This window comes from Herpailurus yagouaroundi, unplaced genomic scaffold (genome assembly GCF_014898765.1).
Source record: "Herpailurus yagouaroundi ecotype Mexico unplaced genomic scaffold, PumYag 100, whole genome shotgun sequence".
Lineage (NCBI taxonomy): Eukaryota > Metazoa > Chordata > Mammalia > Carnivora > Felidae > Herpailurus > Herpailurus yagouaroundi.
This window is the reverse complement of record NW_024412391.1, coordinates 29,128,911-29,155,007: the sequence shown is the minus strand read 5'-3', so window position 1 is coordinate 29,155,007 and position 26,097 is coordinate 29,128,911.

The following is a 26,097-nucleotide window of genomic DNA, read 5'->3' as shown; positions in this document are numbered from 1 at the left end:
ACACACACACACATAACATTCATTTGAAGGCCAGTGAGTTCCTTTCTGTTGCTTAGACCAGATGAGTCTTATGGAAATAAGTTTTACACTCATGAAAATTGGAGTTTACTCAGGAAATACCACTAGCGTCTTAATGAAAGTGCCATGCATGCCCCTTCTGAAATTTAACACATGGAATGAACCTTTCCACATCTGTAGCAAATGCAGACTTTGCTGCCTTAAGGGCTTGGCATTTTCAGATAAAAAAGAATCAATGTCATTATACAGTATCTCTCTAGAGCATCGTAATTATTCTGCATGCATACAATATTTATTTAAAACTTAAAATTAAACTTCAAGAGGTGGTCATTTGAAAGCTGGCAGTCAGTGAACGGATCCTGTATTCATGAAAAAGAGAATATTTCTTCTAAAAGTTGAGAAATAGATCAAAACGGTCTTTCCAGTAACTGGCACTTTAGTCATATAGATGCTTTTTATGTGTCAGATTTATTAATCAAGAAGGTCCATGGGAACGAGAGAAGGAAATCTTGAGGATGTGACTGTCGGTTTTTGATATGTCAGGTATAATTTTGTAGCTGTGATTTTTGGATTGCATACACACACAGCATTGTACTGATGTTTGTGTATCCCTTTATACTCATCATTTGTGATGACTGGAAAAGAAGATAAGGCAGAGATGTTTTGATACAGGATTGAAACTTGAAACTACAGTCCTTCAATTTGAACAGTATTCCTGTTTCATGTTTCTTTTCATGTTACCTTTTTAACTTTTGCCACTGATGTAAAAGGGAAAAAAAAAAGAAAATTTGAAAAGATGCCAGGTGTTGGTTCTTATCTGGGTGAAGGATCACAGAAGTAGAGGATAAAATACAGTGTGTAGTTTGTCACAGCAGCAGACTTATGAAGATCAAACACTTGTCAACAACAACTGTTTTGTCCTCCTCCGGCCATCACAGAATTATTAAGACGGTGACAGCTCTTCATAGTTGGTACGTTTTGCCAAGATTGTAGCATCTAATGTTCCAATTAGTTTAACAGGATGCATTCTGCTGTGATGAAGACGGTCTTCCTTAATTGCTTTGGGCCGCTTCCTGAAATAAAAGAGCACTGTTGTGTTACAAATTCGCTGGTCACTGTGAAATTCGGACGGTACGCTCCCTTTTAAGTCGTCTAAAATTACACAAAACAGGTATCTCCAGAAGCTGAGGTAAAGCAGCCTATTTTTACGATGTTTGAACAGAGAAGGCAACAAAACTGTCTGAAAGGTAAAAGAACAAGGCCAAAGTTTTTGGGGTTTTTTTTTGTTTTTTTTTTTTTGTTTTTTTTTTTGTTTTTTTTGGTTATTATTTTGCTCTATTTGCCAAATCACCGGTTTGGTGTTTTTCTCTATTGATTTTCGCTAATACACCAGCCGCCTGTGTGTTACCCAGATTTCGTACTGCATCATCCGATTCTGGGTGAAAATTCTTATTTTTGACCAAATCTGAGTGACTGTTTATTTTCTGCAAACTTACTAATTTTTTTTTTCCCTTTGACTCCTGCGGATGTCAGTCCATACCAAATGTCTAACAGTCCTGGTCCATATTCAACTCAGATGATGTCTGGGAAGTTTATCTTAATATGGTACAAAGCCAACAGTGCCTTAGAGCATTTGCAGGGACTGGTGCTTTGCAACAATTCTCGAAGCTCCATTCACATTAGCATTGCTTCGCCATAATTGCCCTCAGTAGCTACGTGAGGCCCTAGACAGCCTGCGGGGCTGGGACAAATTGAGTCACCATGTGGGCAAAAAGAAACAGATATCAGAAATGAGGAAGTAAATTTGAAGAAGAAAGTCTTGAGTAGAGATGAGAAGCCATAAAATATAAAGACAGAAAGTTTTAGATGAAAATCTTCTAATACCTTCAGGGACTTTATATGTGGTTTTAATTCTTTGAGATTTGTATTTCTTTATGCCCAAGAAAATCACTTGAGAAAACCAAGTTTAACAATAAAATTACGTACATATAAACTAATAAAATGACATATTTAGAAAGAGCACTTAGAAACTGTGATCTAATCTATGTACTATTGTAACTGCAAATAAATCTCAATTTGTCCAGAGGGTTCATTCCCAGAAATAAACACAAAACAAACAAGCAAACAAAACTGACCTGTCAAAAGATAAAGGTCACTAACTACTTAGCCTGACCAGTTTGACTGATTTGGAGAAAACTCAGAATGATCTTCTCAACCTACTTTTTCTTATTAGCATTTATGAGTTTGTGTTCAACTTTCTGAAACTAATACATATATGTAGTGCTAAAAAGGTTTGTGTCACAATCCAACAGTCCTTACTACCACATTTAGTTATTCTGCTCTGTAAAGACAACCACGTTCAACGCCATTAAGGTGTTTCTTCTTGGTTACAGTACTTCTGTGGTATTCATACATATGTCCATATATCTACATATTATATATATTCTGATATTCATATATATATCCTATATATATCCATAGATGTCATATATATCTTTATATCTACTCATATATGTCATATATATATCCTGTGTCTGTGTGTGTGTGTATACACATATATTCTGGTAGATATATATATAGATAGATAGATAGATAGATATATGTAGATATACATATATATATCTATATGTATATATATATCACATACATATCCATTTCTTAATTTGACAGTTATAGAAATAATATATTAACTTTTTGTTTTGGAAGTATAGAATTTACCTCTCTCTTATTGCTCTTCCCAGTCTCTCAATATAGTTAAATTATAATTTGCTGGTTAAGGTGAATAGTGTTTATATAAATATTCCACATAAATAGTTTTCACTCTGGAATTATAATTCTTTTCTAATAAATTTCTTTTACTGAAATTAATATTATCTCATTATTTCCTTGCTTGGTTTTCTATAACTTTTTCCTATTTATATTACCTATGAAGTTTTTTCAAAATAAATTTATTAAAATAAATACTCCAAAATATGTCAAAGGACTATTAGCATATTTTAAATGTTGAAACATGGTTCTAAGGAGTCTCCCCCATCCCCACACCTGTCTCCACACCTGTCGCCACACCAGTTTTCTATCTCTTGCTCCATTCTATATTCTCTGTAGGTGTGCACAGCTGACATATTGGTCCTTATCTCTGCCTGTTTCCTGTACTTGAACCCTGGACTCCTGGATCTTCTTTAGTGTTTTTTCTCTTGAACTTCTAAAACATATCTTCTAGTATCTTCCTAAGAAAGAGTGCACAGTAATCCATTCAGTTTAGATAGTGAATATCTGATGATATCTTTACTGTACCCTCACATATGGTTGATAATTTTAAAGTCACTTTATAATGAAATCTTATAGGCACTGAACCACAGTCTTCTGGAACTCAGGGTTGTTCTTAAGAATTTGAATACAATTTCTTATTCCTAAGCATTTCTCTATGACTTGCTTCTACTCTTTAAGAAATTCTTAGAATCTTTTTTTCATCCCTGTTTTTCAGGAAGTTCATAACAGTCTGCTCTGGTGAGAATCTTTCTCTATTGTGCTTGGCCCTTTCCATTTGGAGACGTAGGATATTCAGTTCTGTGAAATACTTCTGAATTGATTTTTGGTAATTTTGTCACCTCTATTTTCTTTGTTCTGCATTTCTGGATTTGTATCTTTTAAATTGTCTATTTATTTCCTCTTATATAGTGTCACTATCTTTTATAATGTCAGAGAATTTTGTCCAGGAATCACATTTTACTTTCAATGTTTTGAGGAACTTTATACTGTTTTCCTGAAACTAATATTACACTGTACGTTAACTAATTGGAATTTAAATAAAAACTTGAAGAAAAAATATCACATTTTAAATTATAAGTGTTATTCCTTATTTTTTATTATTCTTTCTTATTATTATAACCTATTTCTTTTAGGTACAATTCTTCTCTCAACAATCCAGATAATAATAATAATTCATGTAATATTTTTAAAAGTTTTCTTTTGTGCCTTATATCATCTCTATTTCCCCCCAGTCTATTCTCTTTATTTGTGTCACTCTCTATTGTATATTTTTAATTTTTCCTTCAAATATTTGGTATGTCTTGACTGTTCTTTCAAACTTAGGAGTGAGACACATTTATAAATTGAAAAGGAAAAACTGGATGACATCTCTTTGTGTATGGGAAAAATTTCATCATGGATATTTATGTGAGGGAATCTTTAAATGTCAGAATCTATGGGTTTTCCACTAGAGCCTTTACTTTCTCCAGAGAATCCTCTTTATCTCCTGGGAGGGGTGTGTGGCTACAAGACCAGCTGTGGGCATGACACTATGGGGGGCTGAGGGGAGGGAGCTGGGGTGGTTCATCATGCATCATTGTCTACCTCCTGCACCCCCTCCCACATTATCTCTAGCCTTCGAAGCGCCTGATGTCCTGGACATTGTAACATTGTAACATTTCCCCCTCAGCGACTAAAGGTCTGGTCTTTGAGGGGAAGGTCAATAGGGGAGAACTAGCCCAGAGGTATGTATGTGACAGGTATCACCTTGTTCTCTAAACATTGAAGCCCAGTTTTCCTATTCCCTTGCCTGATATTAGGCTCCAATCTTTGGTAGGCAGTCTATGAGGTAAAAGGTTTCACTTGTCTCAAAAGTTATTCTTTATTTGTAAGATAATTTGAATCACATTTTGAGGTAAAACTTTATTAAAAGCTTTATAGCTGACCAGGTGCATTAAACTAAATACTTTTCCTTCATCTACTAATTTTGTAATTTTGTTAAAGAAAAGAGGACTTTTGTTTTTTGAGTGACTTTTTCTCCCTGTAAAACCCCATGCTGCTTATTGCTCATGTTTCTATTATCCCATATGAGCTGTAGGGTTTTTTTCCCCCACTCCAGGGACCTCGCAATAGACTTGCCAAATTGTAATTATCCCAGCAAGTCTCTTTGTTCTGACAAATAAAACCTACATGTTTTATTTTATCCCATTTTCTGGAGCTACCTAGTTCAGCCTAAGTTTTCAAAAGTAATCACCAGTCTTTTTGAATCTTGAGAGTGTATTTCTTCAGACCCTGTAACGTGCATAGTGTAAAACCACTTAAAGCTATATTAATTTTTTCTTAGAAATACTATTTCAAGTCATCATGCAGAGAAAAAAAAAGTGAAAATGACTATTTGTAACAACTGAGGACCTCGATGAGAGTTGTTCGAGTGTTGAGAAATAGGAGCTACAAAGGAAAATTTAAGGAAAGGAACTTGGATCATTCAGCCAAAAGAAAGGTCTAACAGCATCTACAGTTCAAGAACAGTATAGAAAAATAATGACCCGCTGCTCTCTATATCTGGAGAAGACAGAAGAAAAGGATTTAAGCTTACAGTAAAGGTGTGGAAATTATGAAACTTCATAAGATGCTCTAACTCTGTCTAATAAAAAGGAATAAACAGACCAGGTAAGGCCAACTGGATAGTCCAATTCAAAAGACATGAGTCTGCACAATCCTACAGCTGACTCACTGTTTAGGATCCTAAGACTCTCCCCATTAAAGACAGAAAGACTTTCATTTATTCGGAAGTACCAAGTCTAGAACTAAGTGTAAAAGGGACCAATTAATTCAACTGGTTTGGTAAAAGTATTTAATTAATAGCCATCTCCATTTTCTTAATAATACAAGAGAAAAAAAAAAAACTAGGGAAACAAATAAAGCAGAGATGTGTGTGGAGGCTGTACCTACTGTGTGAGGGGCCTCTCAGAAGGCAGAACAGACTATGCAGGTTCAGAGGCCCCCATCCATGTGTGTCTCTCATCATCTTGAGACTATTTAATTTAGTGACTTCTGTAGGAAGAATCCTAGGCGTGCTCATTACTCTGGTTTTCAGTCTAGCTCGTACATATGCCAGAGGGCTCTTTCTGTATCCCTTCTTCTGGAGACGAGCTGTTTGGTTCCATGAGGATAACTGTATCCAGAACAAAGGCTGACTTGGCTATCTTAGTGCCCCTCACTCATACACACACACGGATATATATATCCTTGAAAGACAATTTTAAGGCTATAGTGGCTTTTACTTAGCTTTTCCCTCTTCAACTTCCAGTTTTTTTCTTTTTCCAATCTAATTTTTTGTTTTGGATTTGGGGTATCTAATAGAACCTAGGAAAAACTGGCTATAGCTTGGATTTTTGACACAGTAAGGGCTTATATTACTAAAATATATAACATTATATGTTATATATATTACGATTTCTACATTATACTAATACTATGTTAGTATATATATATATATATATATATATGTATATATATATATAATATATACACAAACATAGATAGATAGATAGATTGTGTGTGTTGAGCTATCTGTATATTAGAAGCTGCCTCATGGGAATATGCATTTGTATTGTCACACTTGGTGACTAGTTATAACCATTACTTATTCTAATAATAAATAGGTAGTTATGCTCCTGAGAGAGGTTGTCTGGGTTTGGTTCAGGGCAAATAAGTCATTTTTACCTTATGGACTTTTAAGGAGAAATGTAGGGCCTAATGATGAAGGCTGAATATCACAATGGAAAGCCAGGCTTCAGACAGGATGCAGATACTGGGTGTGGCCTGAGAACTGAATCCTATAGGAAAGAGTATGTGCATTCCACGTAAAGAACAGTTTCCAAAATCCTATCATTTCAAAATTTTAATTCTCTATGTCCAAATATTTGGTGAAGATTTGATACACCATTAATTTAATTCTATGTTTAAACCTGAAATATAACATATTTCTCAATCATTACTTTGCTCAATAAACATGATACATGGGATCTACTTAAAAATATATATTATGTGTATGTTGAACAGTCAGAGGGATGGACTTGCCAATGCTGAATTAGAAAGTCAAAAGCTATTAACGATCTCCTTCTCCCCTTTCTTCTTGCAGAGTACATCCTGGAGAGCTTAAATTCTAGGTTTCTTACTCTCTTTGGCAGTTAAGAGAGGACGCATGGCAGATTTCTGCACAAGAAAAGGTAAGTGGAAACTTCTGCAGTGTTTCCGTTCTTTATGCTCAGAGGGCAGAGCACAGGAAAGAAGTTCTTGAACCCCCTCAAGCCAAATGACAAAAGCCCATGTGATGAGGAGAGTGGAGTTCAAGACAGAAAGAGTCTCACTGTGGGCCTTTCTGAGCTCCTGTGCCAGTCCTGGACCCCTCCCCCTGGACTTTTTGTAAGTCGTGTGAAACTTTTATATCCCTTTCTAGTTAAGCCAGCAAAGCAGGAGTTCAGAGTACTTTATTCTTTGAGCTGAGCATATACCTCTGCTCTACCAGGTTAAGTGATACAGTGAGTCAGGGTTATATAATTTCAAGAAGCCCTTGGATATACAAAGTTAAATCGGTTTTTGTTTGTTTGCTCAAAGGCCAATATCTTACAGCACCTATAAATTCTCCAAGGGTGGATAAAGCAGGAAACATTTCTCAATGTGTCTGGCCATAGATCTCATATTCCTCTGTCTTTTTTTAGCAGCTTGATTGAGATATAACTCATAGGTTCCATAAATTCACCCACTAAAATGCACAGGTCAGTGGGTTTTTGTTTTTGTTTTTGTTTTTGTTTTTTTTGCTTTTTGTGTGTTTTTTTTTAATGTTCAGAGAGTTGCATGTACCATCACCATAATCTACTTTTCAAACATTCTACTATCCCTAAAAGAAACTCAACAACTCTTCTGTTTTCCAAGCATCCTAAAAAAGGGATTTTTATAAGGTATTTTAATTTCATGGCAAATAATTCTATTTTTACAGAGGTATCTACTTTAAAAAATGAGCACTGCCCTTAAAGTTGGCAACATAAAGTTGGCAAGAAATATAATTAAGCCGATATCTAAATTTATACCTTTGGTATCCTCACATCTATTGCAAAGTAGGACCAAAACGAATTCCACTGCCACAGATTAGATAGAGTCGTTGTATGAAAGATGAGACTGTGATTTCTGTGCATTTGCCTATTGGGATATAATTAGATTAGTATTAAAATGGAGTCAAAGCACATTCAAAAAGAGATTCAGATAAGAGGATGGATGACCTATTCTCTCTCTCTCTCTCTCTCTCTCTCTCTCTCTCTCTCTCTCTTATGAGTAGCTTCCCAAGCAGATTTGTGAAGTAAGAGAAAGTTGATCTGGGCTCTCCTCTTTCACACCCTATTAGTTAGGATACAGCTGCTACAACAAACACATCCAGAACCCAGTAGCTGAAACAGAACCCAGTCCTGAGAGGGGTTCAAGGAGGTTACACGCTTTTACTTTAAGAAGTCATCAGAACCCCAGGTTTCTCCCACCATTGTGCTCCACCATCACCTGGGAGATGTCATCCAAGCTGGCTGTTATGAACAGAATCGTGTCCCTCCTCAAATTTGTATGTGGAAGCACTAATCCCATACGTGACTGTATTTGTAGACAGAGCCCAAGAAGAGATAATAAAGATTAAATGGGTTCCTAAGAATGGGGCCTTAATCCCACAGGACTGGTGACTTTATAAAAAGAGTAGGAGACACCAGAGATCTCTCTCCGTGTGAGCATAGAGGAAGGGTCCTGTGAGGACACAGTGAGAAGGCACTATCTACAAGCCAGGAGAGGCCTCACCAGGAACTCATCCTGAGGGCCCGACATCTCGCGCCTCTAGCTTCCAGAGCTGTGAGAAAATGAATTTCTGTGATTTAATCCACCTGCTCTGTGGTCTTTTGCTATGGCAGTTCTAGCAGACCAATACCTTGGATTATGAGCACCATGTCCTTGTTCTTGCACACAGGAAGAAGGAAAGAGACGCAGTGGAAAATAAGCAACTTTCTTTTAGGGATATAACATATAAATGGCAAATATTATCTCTGCTAACTTCTCCTTGTTCAGAACTTAGACATATGGGGATGCCTAACCATAAGAAAGGCGAAAAAAACATCTAGTGGGTTGCCATGATTCCTGCTGAAACTCAATGTGTGTGTGTGTGTGTGTGTGTGTGTGTGTGTGTGTGTGTAACTAAACGACAGAAGGGAGAAATGCACACTGGGGATGTACTCGTCTCTGCCACAAACAATCTTCCTCCCAGTTTTAGCATCTCCTTCTAGGTGCCCCCTGGTTACTCAACAGCTTCCCAACAAATGACTTTGTAGAACTGGCCTGTGGACATTATCTTATATTCTGAACTTTGATATTTGGTCCAGCTCTTCAAAGTCATTTGCAATCCTGTTTCATTCCTCAGCTCTATGTTCTTGGAGAGTAATTATCTTGCTAATTTATACTAAAATATTAATGGATGATAAATTAGTGGCTACTGGGTAGTAATACCCCCAAATAACTCCTTTTCTTTTTAATATAAACGTTTAGGAATTGCTAAGTCTAAATTGGTGAAAACTTCACCTATAAAATTTCAGATCGTCATGCAGATAGATAAGGAAGAAATTTGGGACCAGTTCTCTCTTCAGTCTCGCTGAGATACTGCAGAAATAGTTGTCTGTACTTAGGATTTACTCCTTAGCTAATGATAAAGCAGTGACTAACATTATCTTAAAGTCTTATTATTTTTTAACCAACTGTCCCCTGCCCTCTCCCATTTATTCTTTTGAGAGGAGGATTTTTCCTGCATAACTGTATCTATCCCGCATTCAGAAAGACTCCGTAACATCAACAGATGGTGCAGAGATGGCAAAGAATTGCCTACTCTAAGGAGAGATCTAAGAGAACCCAGCTATCTTATGGCCTGGCTGAGGTCTGTTCCAAGACGTGCTGGCTATGTACTATGCCAAGGCACTGGGGGTACACAGAGCCATGAGCAAGACAGATCTGGACACCGTCTTCATAGTGCTTAGAGATTTGCAAGACTATAATGACGGGCTAGTTTGAGTCTCTGCATACAGAAGAAATCAACTCCCATCTCTAGCAGGTTGTGCTACTGAGAGGTAAAGGGGGAGAGCTCAGAACTACGTGTGCTTTCTCTATCTCTATGCCTATATTCCTCCCCCTTGCGGGCTGCTTTCTGTGTACTGTTAGTACAGACTGTACCAAGGTCCAGTGGAACCACTGGCAACATTGCCCTGATCTCAGATACCCTCAGACTGTGTTGGCGCCCTGCCAGGCTGCCATGCTTTGGGACTCTTTTGTAGTCACTGTACTCCTAGTGGACAAGTGAAAACATCTAGCACGTAGCAGATGTGAATGAGGAGACGATCTTCAGAACCCATAATCTTTAATTAAAAGTATAACACTCTCTAGGTTTACGTCTCAGGACCACATAACACAGAAAGTATTTTGATAATGAAATTCAGCTGGTACTTTCTTTCTATAATGGCTCTTCTTGGATTGAAGCCAAATGGATTAAAGTTGTACCAAATTTGATCCTGTACCAGGAGGTATTATCATTAAGCTTTAATATATACAATTCAGCTTATGCATTTCTACCAGGAGAGCCAAAATTAATTTAATTTTATGAGGGTCAAGGGACAATTGCAGTGTGTGTGTGGGGGGGGGGGGGAGACTCAGGATGGGGTTCAGCTTCCCTGTCATCAAGCATGTCAGCAGTGATGATGTTCAGGTTTCCTAATATAGTGAGAAGAGGAGCAGGAGGTAATTCCACAGGAACGTGTTACTGAAGGTACAGGACAACTGGTCAGTACCAAAGTTCTTCATCTGATCTCTCCGACAATAGCCTAGTCTGGAGGCAGCAAACTTTTTCTGTAAGTGGCCAACAATAAATATTTTAGGTTTTGTGCACCATAAGATCCCCATTAACACTACCCAACTCTGCCTCTGTAATGAGAAAACAGTTACAGACAAAAAAATGAATGAATGAATGAATGAATGAGTCTGGATATGTGCCAATACAAGTGTATTTATGTACACGGGAATTTGAATTTTATGTAATGTTCGTATGTTGTAAAATATTATTCTTCCTTTGATTTTTGTTTGCAACCATTTACAAATGTAAAAGCTATCTTTGAGCACAGGGCAAAGCCAACCCCTGACCTGGCTTTTTCTTCATTCAACAAGAAATTATTGCATGACCCCACTTGTCTCAGAGCTAGGAACCCTGCTGTGAATGAACATGAAAACCTCCTTGTTTGCACAGAGCTTACATTCTACATTGGTCCCCTGTCATCGCTTATCATCCAGAAGAGAGTCACTATACTGATGATGGGTGTAAGTGCATGATCCTGTTACATACGCTCACAGGCTCATGGGACCGTAAGGAAGTGAAGTTAGCCTTCTGCAAGTTCAATCACAAGCAGGCTCTTCGTACCTACCTTTAGGTAACCCTTCTTACATTATATCACATCTCATTTACTCCTCATCCCCAGCACAGTGCCTGGCACAGAAGAGACTTTGGGTCCCACATTTAAATGAATCTAACACGCTATTAGCATTATTTTACGTACTAAAGAAAAAACTGTTGCTAATTAACTGAAATATGGTCATCATTGTGAGAAGTACCCACATTTCAGGGATGTTAAAATATGAAAAAAAGAAATGTGAGGCTTCCAGAATCTATGAAAGAGGGCAGGTGTTTCCTAAGGTAATTGTCCTCTCTCCCAATTCATTCTAAAAATGTATATTTCTAATTTATAATGAGGCGCAGGAAGAGTCAAATCGTAACTCAGGGCTGTGTGAAAATGGTCAGGTGACAGTGGCCTGCCTGCTTTCCAGTGACTCTGTTGAGTTTGTGTGCTGAAGATGCTCCCTCCCTCATAAAAGGCCTTGCTTGCTTTCCTGAAGGTTCTGGGGCTGCCTCACATGTAGCCTTGCCTCCTTCTTGCCAGTCTGGTGGTGAGTGGTGCAGAAACATTTTAATTAATGGTGAACTTCTCAAAGTTGAAGTGCAAACAATTATAGCTCAATTTTACTTTCGGCCTCATTTTCGCCATTTCCATTCTCTCCTCCCTCCCCATTAGATGACTCGGTTTCACAGTCTGTAAAGCTGGCTAATGGCTCTCCTTGCAAAAGAGAAGGCATTGTTTCTCTCTCCTGCAATTAAAAGCTGCAGAGAGACAAAGACAGAACTCTCACGCTAAACATCTCTGGAAGAGTCCTTCCAGAAGGTAGACGCCTTCCTCTTCTCTAGCTGGGGAATGATTTCTTTCTCCAAGAAAGGATCACGTCTTCTCCATAACAACTGTTTGCACACAAGACTCAAAGAAAGTTCATAGCATACATCACAAGTACATCTGATATGGAAGTGAAGTGATCTGTAGCACTGCTAATTAGACCTAAATTCTTGATTTACTATTTATAAAACAAAATTGATTATTACTTCATCAACAACATTTAAAGCATCATTAAGAGAGGTCTGCTCCAGCAGCCTCAGGTTAAATTTTTTAACAAGCACTTTAGTTGCTAATCTGTGTTATTGCCAACATATGTAAACTTCCTAATGCTAATTGCATTCAGCTGTGAATCAAACAATGTCTAATTCTCTTCAGGATTAATTATGCACATGTGCCGCCTGCATTCCTAAACATGGTTCTCATAAATAATAAGAGATATATCTAAGCAGATGGGATTTTTCCAACTAAATGATCTGTTTATCATGAATAAAACAAATGACACATTCTAGACTTCAAATGTAGAGTCACTGAAACTTCACGTATTTTTAGCATTAATAATTACCCCAACAATTGTTTGTGTGAACACAGTTTTGAACAATTGAGCAGCAAACCATGTTTGCTCACATGCTATATTTATCTCTTCCAACATTAAAAAAATTTTTTTTCGAACTGAGACCAGGGAACAGTGTAGTTATTTCATGCACTGACTGGGTAAAGATAATTGTACACTGTACAGATTCAAATTCCATGATCCCCAGGGAGTTATGTTTAAATGGACTTTGTAATTAAACGGATAAAATGTTATACACTCTTCTTACTTTCTGGAACAGAGCATGTTTGTGGGCATCTTTTCTAGCATTGCAATTCTAGAATCATTTCAATAGTCCCATTCAATTCTTAGTTCCTGCCACAAAGATAATTGTGAAAGAAAATGCACTTGTATAAAAAAGAAAAGAAACATAGGGAAATGTATAGGATTGTTAGTAATCTATTCTATTTCTATGGGGTTTCGTTCACCTGTATAGTGTACCCACAGTATATTGATAGTAATAGGAACAAATGTTGAACTGGCATGCCTCGGCATTCCAGAAAAAATAAAAATACTTTCCTCTGAGGAGGGAACTCTGTAACAGCTTCTTCTAAGTAGCATTGAAAACTTAATACCAACTCCACTGCTTTCTCCCTTCCTCTCTATCCTTTTTATCCTACAGTGACCAAAATTTATCTCGTCCAAGACCATTCTTCCTGGATTTTGACAGATAGCTAAGGTAGTTAGTCACTTATTTAAACGATGGCTCTAAAGATAACGTAAGTATACATAAACCGTAGAAAACAAAAAGACCTGAGTTTGAATCCTGTCCATACTACTTAACAGCACTGTGAACTTACAAGTTATTTAACCTGACCGTGAAATGTATGTTCTTCACCTCTAAGATAGAGATGCCAACACTTCCTTTACAGGCTTGTGAGGATTTATAGACCTTCACAGTTCCTAGGCATAGCTGGTAGCAGATGCTCAGATAATAGGAATTCTTTCCCCTCTTTCTTTTCCTTCCCCAACATATCATTTACCTCTTAGCGTTCACATGCAGAGCCTTAACAAAAAAAGGGATATATGAAACTTTCAGTGGGAACTAGAATTAGCAAGAGCAGGATTTTCTGGAACTTCTCATCCTCACCCAAGTCTATCATTTACCTGCTTGGCCTGTAAAAAAAAAAAAAAAAAAATCCTTCCTTGTCCTAAATTATATAATTTTTACTTAGCTTAATCACAGTACGTCCACTATTTAAAAGCACAGACTTTGTGATTATACCGGTGAAATAATATAACCCTGCCACGGTTTTCACAGGAACGCTTAAAAACACTACCTATGTGATGCAGTAATAAATTAAAACCTTGGATCAGATATTAATTTAAGCTGGCAACCTGCTAACGTAGGTCACTGGACCATGGCAATGACTGTTTCAAGCTCTCACAATTCTACATTTTTGGCTGAGCAATCAGCTTATGAAATTTTATGAAGACATCCTAGGATTCCAGTCTCGTATTGCTGGTTAGGAGGTGATGGTGTGAATGTGGTTAATGGCAGAAATAGAATGTAGAGGGAAGTATTCTCCGGCACCGACTGCTTTGTCTCAAACATTTCACTGGGGGACATTCTCGGCTCTCCACTTTACATCCCTCGAACCACACCGGAACTCCTTCCTCTCACCCCCATCCTCCAAGTGATATGCCGTCTTCTTGCCCTCCTTCAACATTTGACTCATCTAGATTAAGTGGAAATGGTTCAGATCCTTCAAGTATCAGAAAAGGATTTTTTCTTCTTCAAATTTTCAGATTGAGTATTCAGATATTCACTAGAAAATAGAACTAAAACAAAGCAAAAAATAAAACAAAATAAACAAGAACCTGGATTTAGTCCTGCCAGGAACTTCCTTTGCCTGCTGCTACTTGCAGTACGATTATTAATTTTGTTACATGATAACCGAGCATTTCTGATATTGAGACATTAAAAAAAAAAAGTGCAATTATATCCAACAGCTGCATTTCCCAAGTCAGGAAAGTAGAAATTTCAGACAGTTTCCCATCAAGTCGAAACTAAAATGGTTATCGAACCTCACTCTGCCTCAGTCTTGTCATCTGCAAAGTGGAGACAAAACTAGTAACTATCTTATTAGATGATTTAGAGGATTAAACAAAATAGTAATTATAAAATGCTTACAACCGTGCCTAGCAACGAGTATTTAATAATTGTTTTCTTCATTATTGTTATTAATAACTTACGAATTCAACCAACCCAAACCCTCCAACATACTTTTGACCTTAACAGGACATTCTTATTAATCGTGGATTTGAGTTAATAATCTAAGAAGTAAACAATGCATGGGGATTTAAAAAAAAAAAAAACTATCTGTCCTTAAAATTGAAAAGCATCCAAAAATACAAAAGGAAGAAAAGGAGTAAAACACTGGGAAATGTAGGAAATGGCACTATTGGAGACTCTGGTGGCTGCACAATATATCTGCCCCAGGCACTGAGCCCAAGGGCGTTTTTATGGGTTTTTTTTTTCCCCCCCTTCACTTTTCTCTGGGCTCATGCCCACATATAAATGCAAGCATCACTCCATTCTCTTCCCCATTAGTGTCTTTCCAGACTTGATAAGGATATTCATGCTGTTCCCGAGGGTTTAATAATTGCCAAAAGATGCATTAAATGATAACGCTGATTGTGAAGTACTTTAAGTCACTAAATTCTCTTAACAATTAATTTCATATCCTTCCCAAAACAATTTTAACTGCTTGGCACAGAGCATATGGTACTTAATATTATACTGACATTTAAACAAGTCTAAATTTGCTAGTTTCATTAACTAGCTTTACACTAAAAGTTATTTGATTTCTAAAACGTACCTTTGGCAACGAGCACACTATCTTATGTAATATGAAGGGTACCATGGGTAGTAGGCTGCAGTCCAAACATATTCGATATCTTGCTAATGGATGTTGGAGAAATTTCCCGTGTTTAGTATCAAAATTTTAAGTCTGGGGACTTGAAACTGAAGTGAACTTAGGCAAATAAACAAACTAATTTCTGTATAGTTTATTTGAAATATAAAAAAGAAAAGCAAATAGAATTGCCTGTATACCTCTAACTTTAACTATCAAAAATATTCCCCCGTTGCTAATAGATGTTACTAAACTTTTATATGTGAGATCCCAGCTTAAAAATAACAAGGCTAAAATGAAAGAGAGAAAACTATTATCAGTGTTGAGTCACCAAAAGGATACATATTTTCCTTTATCTTCATAAATGGATTGTAGCCTATAATTTCTAAGGTTCCTTCTACGATTCCTATTTTCCTTCTAGTTTAGAGTTCTGTGATTTCTATTTCTTCTTGAATTTGGATATACATTTATTTTGGTCAGTATTTGCATTAACTAATTATTCTAAGTACTTACTCAGAAAGATTAAAAAAATACTAATTGTCAATGTTAATTATAAGCTGGCATTCCAAATCGGTGGGAAAACAGACTAATTGATTAAATTTTGAGAAAATATAGGTTAGGTACCAAAATATATTTCACAGTGCTTAAAAATAAATGTAAAACACAGTCATAAAATAGATGAAAGTTTAGAGTGAAATTCAGATAAGACTGGGGTTCAATTATAATCTAAGAAATGAATATTTAAAGGAAAACAAAATTCATATTGCAAGTTTCAGATTAGAGAAGTGAAAAACTTAGTATTCAATGTTATTAAGAAATGAAAAAATGGGCATTCTTATATGTCCTTTTTCTCAGTAGAACTAATATTACTTAGGGGCGTCTCGGTGGTTCAGTCAGTTAAGTGTCCAAGTCTTGGTTTTGGCTCAGGTCATGATCTCACAGTTTTGTTGAGTTTGAGCCCCGTGTTGGGCTCTCTGCTGACAGCATAGAGTCTGCTTGGGATTCTTTCTCTCTCCCACCACTCTGCCCCTACCCTGCTCGTGCTGTCTCTCTCTCTCAAAACAAACAAACAAACAAACAAACAAACAAACTTAAACATTTGTTTAAAAAAAGAAGTAATATTATTTGTAGGGCTATTTGATCATAAATATCAATAACCTTAAAAATGTTCAGAACAAAAATGACAATGAGGAGCTGTTCCAGATTAAAGACTAAATAACAATGAACAGAATGTGAATTGTAGATTGGATTCTGGGCCGGGGGGCTGGTAGGACAGGGGTTTGAAGACTCAAAAGAACATTGCTGGGCAGTTGATGACATTTAAATATGGGTTGTGTAATAGAGAATGGTAGTGTAGCAGTGGTAATTCTCTGATTCTGATAGTTTCATTGTGATGTGTAGTAGAACATCCTTGCTCTTAGGCAAAGCATGCTGAAGTAATGAATGGTAAAGGGGCAGGATTTTATCAACTTAACCTCAAGTGGTGTGTGCGAATGTGTGTGTTTGTGTGTGTGTGAGAGAGAGACAGAGAGAGAGAGAGAGACAGAGAGAGAGAGAGAAAGAGAGAGAGAGAGAGAGGAGGGAGGGAGAGAGAGATTGAGAATACAGAATAATAAAAGCAATAGGGCACAGGGCAAAATGGACGCGTCTAGGTAAAGAATATAAAGGGTTCCTTGTATGATTCCTACAAATTTTCCGTAAGTTTGAACTGTCAAAATTGAAAGTTAACAAAACAAAAGAACATTAAAAAGTATAGACCCAATGAACCAATAATTTTACTATTTCGCTTTAGGAATTTCTCTGAAGGAAATAATCATGGATTTGCAGCAAGGGTATTAGTTCATCACAGAGTTACTTGTAATAATAAGAATTAGAAACTAAATGAATGCTCAACAAATTCATTAAAAGTATTTATTTTATGGGGTGGAATTCCACAGTCATTAAAACCCTGTTTAGAGAAGTTTTCGTTAACATGGGAAGACATCTGTGGAATGACGTTAATTTTAAAACAGAAGATATTAAAAATTAAACACAATAGGTTTCCTTTTAAAATGACTACATGCAAATTGGTAGGTATACTAATTGTATACAAAGGATTGATTTCTATTAAGGTCTTTTTTGGGGAAGTTTATATCCTTTCTGAAAAATCAAACGATGACAGAGATGAAAGAAGAGATGCCACTGAAGTGACTGTCTACGATTTATTTCATTTTGCGAGTGTTTTGTTATCCATCACAAGGCTGCATTATGACTTTCGTGCACTCTGGGAAATTTTGTCTTTCTGGGTCCCTTCCTCCATAAAAAAGTCATATGAAAAGTTGTATTTTATGGTAGTGTTTGCATAAAGTGGAATATATTAAGATCACATATTAAAACATTTTCTTCTATGTAAAAGTTTATTTTTTTAATTCTTATTTTAAAAGAAGTTGAAATGATTTCATGGGTCCTTGAAATATTGTGGGTTCTAGCCACTGTCTATTCTAACGAGTTGGCCCTGGTTCGCCCGCTCTACTTGGTCTATCTGTATCTAGGGTGGTGCTTCTCAAATTTTAATGTGCATGAAAATCAGAGAAATATTGCTACGGTGCAGATTCTGATTCAGTAAGTATGGGGTAGGTCATGAGATTCTACATTTCTGTCAAGTTCTCAGGTTGTGCTAATGCTGCTGCTCTGTGGACCACACTTAGAGCAGCAAGGTGCTAACAAATAGTTACAGTTACCGTGCCCCATGCCCGGGACCTCCATATGTCCATACACTGTTCTTTAACATCTATGCTTTCTTCAGGTGCTGCCTGCAACCATTGGTCATATTTTTCTCAGGCATGCAAGAACATCCTACTGTCTGCTTCACACACATACATTTATCTATGGACAGACTCGTGCCCAGACCCATACTTTATCTGAATCTGTATCTGGAAGAAAATATGCCAATATATTACGGGAATCATTTATCTGTGGCAGAAAGCTAGATGATATTTCATGTTATCTGTGTACTTCACCAACTCTGTTACCAACTCTCTTCATTGAGTACATGTCAATTTTCTAAATAAAATACTATAGATCATAAATGGTTAGAAATATATACTATAAACATATCCCAGAAAAGGAAGCAATATACATTGGTCAAGGCATGATAAACAAAATGTCATTTTGGCGATCTTGGTTGGAAAAGATGGGGGAAAATTAAACCTGGTTATTAAGGAAGTAAAACAATATTTTAATATGAAAGTATACGTAATAGAACTCACAGTTTCATATTTATTACTACAATGAAAGCCAATTAAGTTTTTAATAACATATTCGTTTAATAGACTCTGTGATTCTCCAGATTATATGATTTGTCTTTTCACCTTCTGTGACTAATACATTCTAAACACTTAGTATGTAATTGCTAGGTCTTGCTTTTTAGTGAGTGAATAAGTATATAAAAAGTATATTTGCTTTAATATTTTTGGCAATGACCAACATATCAATAATGGGCAAATCCATTAAAATGGCTAAAAATTCAAGGTCTATTACTCAGGTTGTTATCATAACTTGAAAGACACCTACCATACTATTCAGCCCAACTCTTAAATATCATTGGCACTTAAACTTTAAAAAATTGTCTTTGGGGATCTCCAACACTACCCCAAAGTTTACTTTTACAATTTTTTTGAAAGTTAAAACATTGCTCATGAAATATGTTAGATTTATCTGAATAACATAAAATAGTATTACTTCACTTTTTCCATGAAATCTTAATGGACATTCTTTTTATCACCTCAATTTATTATAAAGTGGTGATTTTTTCTCCAAAACCTCATATTTTAACTTACAGTATGTGAATATTTTTTTCTAAGTCTTTGTCTGATCATCCATCAGGCTTTGATAGTTATAAATGCTAGCTTAAATCCAAATGATTTGAACAGAAAAGAAAATAAAAATCCATAGTTTGAGATTGGACAAATATATTTTGCTTGGCAGTCAAGATCTCATATAACTGAATAATACAGTATATCATCGCAACATAACAAAGACAATGTGTATATATATATATATAAATATATATATATTTATATATATATTTATATATATAATCTTTGAAGTTTTAATGTTCTCTTTGTGCTACACCTTTTAAAATTTTATTTATAACCAGTATATGACATATAAACAATGGAAAGCTTTCAAAGTTGAATTCATTACAGGTATTAAATGCACCCATAATTACACCTTTCTCCATTCACTTGAGGTGACCTGTTATTTGGCACTTTTTGGATGGAAATATTCTTATTCAATTCACAGAATGTTTTCAACTATATTAGTGCAGTATGTAGTAACTGCCTTATCCAGACATATAATTCTTACAGAAATACTGGAATGGAACTCCATGAAATTAATATTCTGTGTTTCCCCTACAGACCTTTAGAAAGAGAGGAATTTCATATGATTTTTGTAGAAACCTGATATAAGCCTGTATAACTTAAGGATCACATTCAGGTTATTTCCCATAATTACTTAGCGCCAGGCCAACACCCTGTATACAATGCCATATTTATTTTAGGTGAACTATAGTTTTGAGGCTTTATAATTTCTTTGCGTAATGTGTATATTTAGAAAATATATACATACGGTTGACAGACGTTATAAGTATCCCTGCTATACAATATAGCTATTGAGCCTTTGTCTCTGAATCATATAAACATAGTCTTATGGACTGTTTTAAACTTCAGGAAATAGATTACTTTATCCCATATTTCAAATTAGAAAAATTTTATGGCAATATGTATATATACAATATTTACACATGTTAAAGGGATTCATAATTGCCTATGTAAGTCTGCCTAAATTAATTTATTCATGTATTTCCCCTGAAAGGCTTCATGACTGGTCCTTTGGTGGTGAGAAATATGATGTCATGGAGAAACAGTGACCTAACTACCAAGAACAAAATCACTTTTATAAAATTAGATCATTTAGTGATGCAGTGATACTTTTAATTATGTAAATTTGGAAATATAAAAAGAGTACAAGAAACATATATGTGAGTTATGAAACACAGAAGAAAAGATCCCCACGATTCTACCACTCAGCCTAAGAACTAGAATATACTAATGGTATTTCATCTACTCATAGTTCCCATTCTTTTTCCTCCCCCAAAAGTAATAACTGTACTGAATTTTGTGTTTATCTAATCTTTTTAAAAATAGTTTCATCACAACAAAATGTGTTACTTAGATTTGGTTGCTTTTGAGTTTTACAAAAATGATACACTGCATGATCATTAGTTTTCAATGTTATATAGTAGGGACTGGCAACCTATGGCCATGGGCCAAATCTGACCATGAGTCAAATGATGTATTTTATGCAAGGTCCAGCTAGTCCACAGTGGGAAGAAGACCTGGCAGAATATCTAGTGTGCCCTATTGTCTGAAACAGACTTCCAGTAATTACTTAAATTAGCAGAAATTGGTAATTTGAAAATTATATCATAAATCTCTAAAGGACTAAAAAATCCCTTCTAAATTCTAAAGGTCTAAAATCAAATTGTTTCAAACTTATTATCTTAGCTACAGCTGCCATAACAAAATTCAAAAAGACTATTTGGCTTAATCAGCAGATATTTATTACCTTATACTTTTGGAGGCTATAAATCTAAGGTCAAGGTGACAGCATGTTTGGTTTCTGTTAAAAGCTCTCTTCCTGGCTTGTAGATGACCTGCTTTCTTGCTTTGTCCTCACATGGTAGCAGAAGAGGGAGGAAGGAAAGAAAGGACAGAGGAAGAGGGAGAGAGAAATAGAGAGGGAGAGAGGGAGATGGAGAGAGGGAGAGCTGGAGAGGATGGGAGGGGGAGGGCAGAGAGAGAGAGGGGATAAGCTTTGTGCCCCTTTTATAAGGCCACTAACCTCATCATGAGGGCCCCCCCCTCAAGACCTCACAGAAATTTAGTTACTTTCCAAAGGCCTTATTTCTAAAACCCATAACATTTAGGGGTTGGGGCTTCAACATATGAATTTGGGACAATATAATTCAGTTCACAGCACTTATGTTTGAATTTCATATTTTAAATTCAATATGGGTGTGTGTATATTTATATTATATATTATATTATTATATTATATATAATTATATATATAATTCAATGTATACGTATATATGTATATATAATTCAATATACACATACATGTATACACATATATATAATTCAATACATATGTATGTACATATAAATTATAATATGTAATTATATATATATGGTAACTGACCAAAAGATGCAATGTAGCTGTGAACATTCAGAACCGCAAATCAATGCATCCTATTTCATGAAGCATTTTTTACAATACTTACGTCATGACTGACTCTGCTATGGTTGAGTAGATGCAATCTTTAAAAGACATCTATTGGTGTTGCCTATTTTTGTTTCATGTAAAAACAGCACCAGTTATTCTCAGGATCACATAGTTTTGTTATGAGTAACATAACCTATCCCCCCCACCCTTTTTATCACTCCATTCCTCACCTTCTCTACTAAGTACTTAAGATTTCCTAAAATAATAACTCTTCTCTGAAACACCCTCTAAATTAATAAATTCTTTCCTCTGCTCATTTACTTTCCTTTGACCAAATCATTCTTTTCACACTATATACTCCAGAAACACGGAAAGGTATATGTTGTACAAACATGTTTTATTTGTATTTTTCAACTATAAATTCACTTTGTTATCTTTCTCCAACGTGCAATTTAATTGATTAATTGCTGGGCCTCACTCCCAGAGTTTCTTATGCAGAAGGTCTGAGGTGGAACCTAAAAGTTTGTATTTCTAATAAGTTCCCAGGTGATGCTAATGTTGCTGGTCTGGGGACCACACTTTAAGAACTACTAATTAAAATACTTTTAGCCATTCCAAAATCCAAGTGATGTCCTTGGAATAATTCAGGTCATGGAAAGCTAAACCAGATTATGTTGATTGGTATGGAGGCTTATGCCAGCAGGCCATAGTGAAACATTTTAAGAAAGTCATGGAGAACCCGCCTTTAGGTTTATTATAAAGATGTTGGTAGTACATGGTATGCATTAATTGACTTCTTTTATACCTTGGCACATTGTTCACTATGCTACATGGGTTCTTTCTGTATGTGAAAACCTAGGAGAGAAATTTCATCAGGACTCAATGACCGGCCATGCCTGTTTTCAGTTTTGAATTGTGTGTTAAGTAACTGACTGTGCTTCTGTCTTTGGGTTGATTTTTAGGAGGCTCAGAGGCAAATTTGTAACCGATTTCTAATAAGTTACATGAGGAAAATATTATTTGTGCATTAATTTTATATTTGACTTTATCTTCTATTATTTATCCTGATTTTTCCTACCATCCTATCAGCTTCCTCTTATTTTTATATTTTTCTTTTTTTGTGTCTTTATAGGTTACTTGTTTTGGAAGAGAGTAATGGTAAAGACTATGAAATAAATGACTAGCATAGCAATCAAACAGATAAATCAACGTATGACAACACTGATGATGTCAAAATTAGTAAGATGAGGTTCAAATAAATTCCGCTGTGTATAACATAGACATTTTGAGGATCTATTATAGTTTCCCTGTAGTATTACACTTATTAGTTGGTTATATTCCCACTTAATCTTTAACAGTGGGGTTTGCAGTATTTCATTGCTAATTGAGGTTTACCATGAGTTTCACAGAGTATTGTCTTACATGACAACATAGCCCACTGGGTCCAGGATTCTCTCTTTTGCAAAAAAATGTGGGAGACTACTTCATAAAGCTAAGTGATTCTGTTTCCTGTTATACATCTGGAATGTTGTGTGTATTAAAGAAACGGTGGAGCACTATTCACGGTAGATTATTTTTACTTGTTCGAGTATACTGTGTTTAATTAGCAGAGGGAAATATTGCCAAAGCAGATGAGGAGGGGGTTGTTTTCTGTTGTTGTTGTTCAAGGTCTTCGTGCTCACGTGTCAGTGAAATAATCCCCATATATTGCTGCAATCTTGTTGATTCTTTTAAACAAACACTGAGTCAGACAGAGGGAAATCCTTTCCATATTTCATGCAGACAATACATATGTTTTCTATCAGAAATTTTGGGAGTTTTTTTTTTTTTTGGTTTAATTGAGGAGATTAATTTACTAGCATGTTTCATGTTCCTCTACCCAGTAATTTGTTTTTAATTACACATGAATACCATATGTAGCTCATTGACACTCTTTATTAATTCTTGAAAGTAAATTTACTCACCACTCATGTCACTTGTATCATGGGGTGTGTGTTCCTTGTTAAGTGATCCTTTCTAATTTCTAAATAATTAGCTAATTAAGGGCACGATCCTAGGGTTCTTATGCAGGGATAACACCCACTGGCTTGAAGACAGCGGGATTTGCTTTTATTGTGAATCACAGTGCTGAGTGTCCTTATCATGTTGTTTTTTCTAATTACAGTCATATTCATATTTGCAAATGTTCACCTGTGAAAATAAACTTGTCGAACAAGCTTCTGGGTTGCTGTTTTGTGAAGGTGGCTAAGTCACTGATGGTAGATGCTAGGGTATCTCAGTGGATTCCAGTTAGCTTCACTAGTAAACAGCACTGCATCTAAACAGCACTGGGGGTGCAGCCCCAGCTAGCCACCTTGCAAACATCTGTAGTTGATCACAGGAGCAGCATGAAATCAGACCAAACATCCTTACCCAGGGACACTAACCTTACTACTGCTAATAAAAATGATAATGATAATAATAGCTTATACTTTTCTAGGACTTACTATGTGCCAGACACAGTTACATACCCTATATATAACTCAGTTAATTGTCACAAAAAACTGTTGAAGTTTGTATATATCCTAATAACAGTGGGTTAATAGGTCATCATTCTATTTAAAGGACATCGCATTTCTGCAAATAAAGAGAGAAGTATTTAAATGCACTAGAAATACCAATGTTGAAGACTGACATGCCAAAGTGTGTTTGATTCTGACCTGTTCTTTGACATAGAATTTGAAAAGAAATGGTACGATTTCTTCATCCATCATAATTTATTTCATTTGCTGATGAGATTTTAGTAGGAAGGACACGTAATGCTGCATTGTGCAGGGTGAAGCAACTGTCCGTTCAGTATAATGCAAGAACCTTTCCCCTTGTTCAGTTGGGCTGATACGGAAGATGGGATTCTCTGTGTTTATTCCCTGTGTACTTAAAGTGGAAAAGATCCACTGGGCTATTTAACTTTCTAATCCCATATGTTATATTCCTACCGTCATTTACTGAATTCAAGTAATTTCTGCTTCTCATTTAAATCGATATATTAATGTGTGAGTGGGTTCACCCTGTGTCTGGCCTTGCCTCCTTTCCTATTACTCTGTAAGAGGAATCTTCCAGCAACACTTTTCTCAGCAAGCATCCCCCTTATAGGAGAACCACAGGTAAGCCCCATAGTTTCCAATGAGAGACCCCACACATTGTGGAGACATTATAATACGTTTACAGCATGGTTTTTACCCACCTGCATGAATCGCTTCTTGGACTTTTGGCTAAGATCAAGTGTAGTACCCAGCTGCATGATTTTTATTTCCCACTCCTTACCTTTCCACACTTCCCCACTCATACAGTGCTGCCCTTCCAGACATGTATGGTATCCACAGAATATGTTGTGGGCAAGCCACGTCTTTCACTTTGCTTCTGCTCTTATTTCTTTCTGGCATTCCTCCTCTCCCTCCCATTAATATATAGTGAAATGCTACAAACTCCACATCTAAACATCATCACCTCCTCCAGGAAGTCCTTCCTGAATACCAGCATTGGTAAAACTCTTGTTGCTCTGCACTTCCGTTGCTCTGAGCTTCACTTCCCTTATCCCAGTACTTATTCTGGTCTGTGACATAATTATGGAATATATCCATATTTATGGACATATTTTTTTCATCAATGACTCACCATCAGGTCAGGAATTTTGAGAACAGAAATTGTGCCCCCCCGCCATGCATGTACGCACATGTGCCTGTGCTTAGCCTAGAGTCACTCCCTGTCTAATGGAGACCTCAGGGCCATGTGTGGGCTAGCCGGGTTGTTGTCTTCCATGGGGACAGTATCTTTATTTTATCTTTTATGTCCTTTATCTTTTAAGTCCCCTGTATTTTATTTATAAGCAATGCTTAAGTAGTATATTAGTAGTAATGTATTATTCTGCTTTTACATAAGAGCCATCCCTCAATAAAATGTAAACTTCTTAAACACAGAGTTCTTGTCTTTTTAATCACTTCTTTATTTTGTGCACTCTGCATACCAGAGAGGCTCAAGAGTGCCTCTGGAGCCAGACTGTCTGGCTTCAAATCTCCACTCTCCTTGTACCTAATGGTGTAACCCTGGGCCAGTTATTTAACCTCTCTGACCTTCACATGGCATCTGCAAAATGAGGAAAGTGACCATATATTCTTCATAGGGTTGTTGTGAGGCTTAAACACTAAGATGTGTACAACAACTAGAGGAACACCTGGTCCGGAGCAAGCCCTTGAAAAATGCCAGTTGTTTCTGTTGTGATGCCTTTCCTCTCTCTCCTGTACGCTACAAGTTCCCACATATCATGCCTGGTCTCAGTTTCCTCATGGTC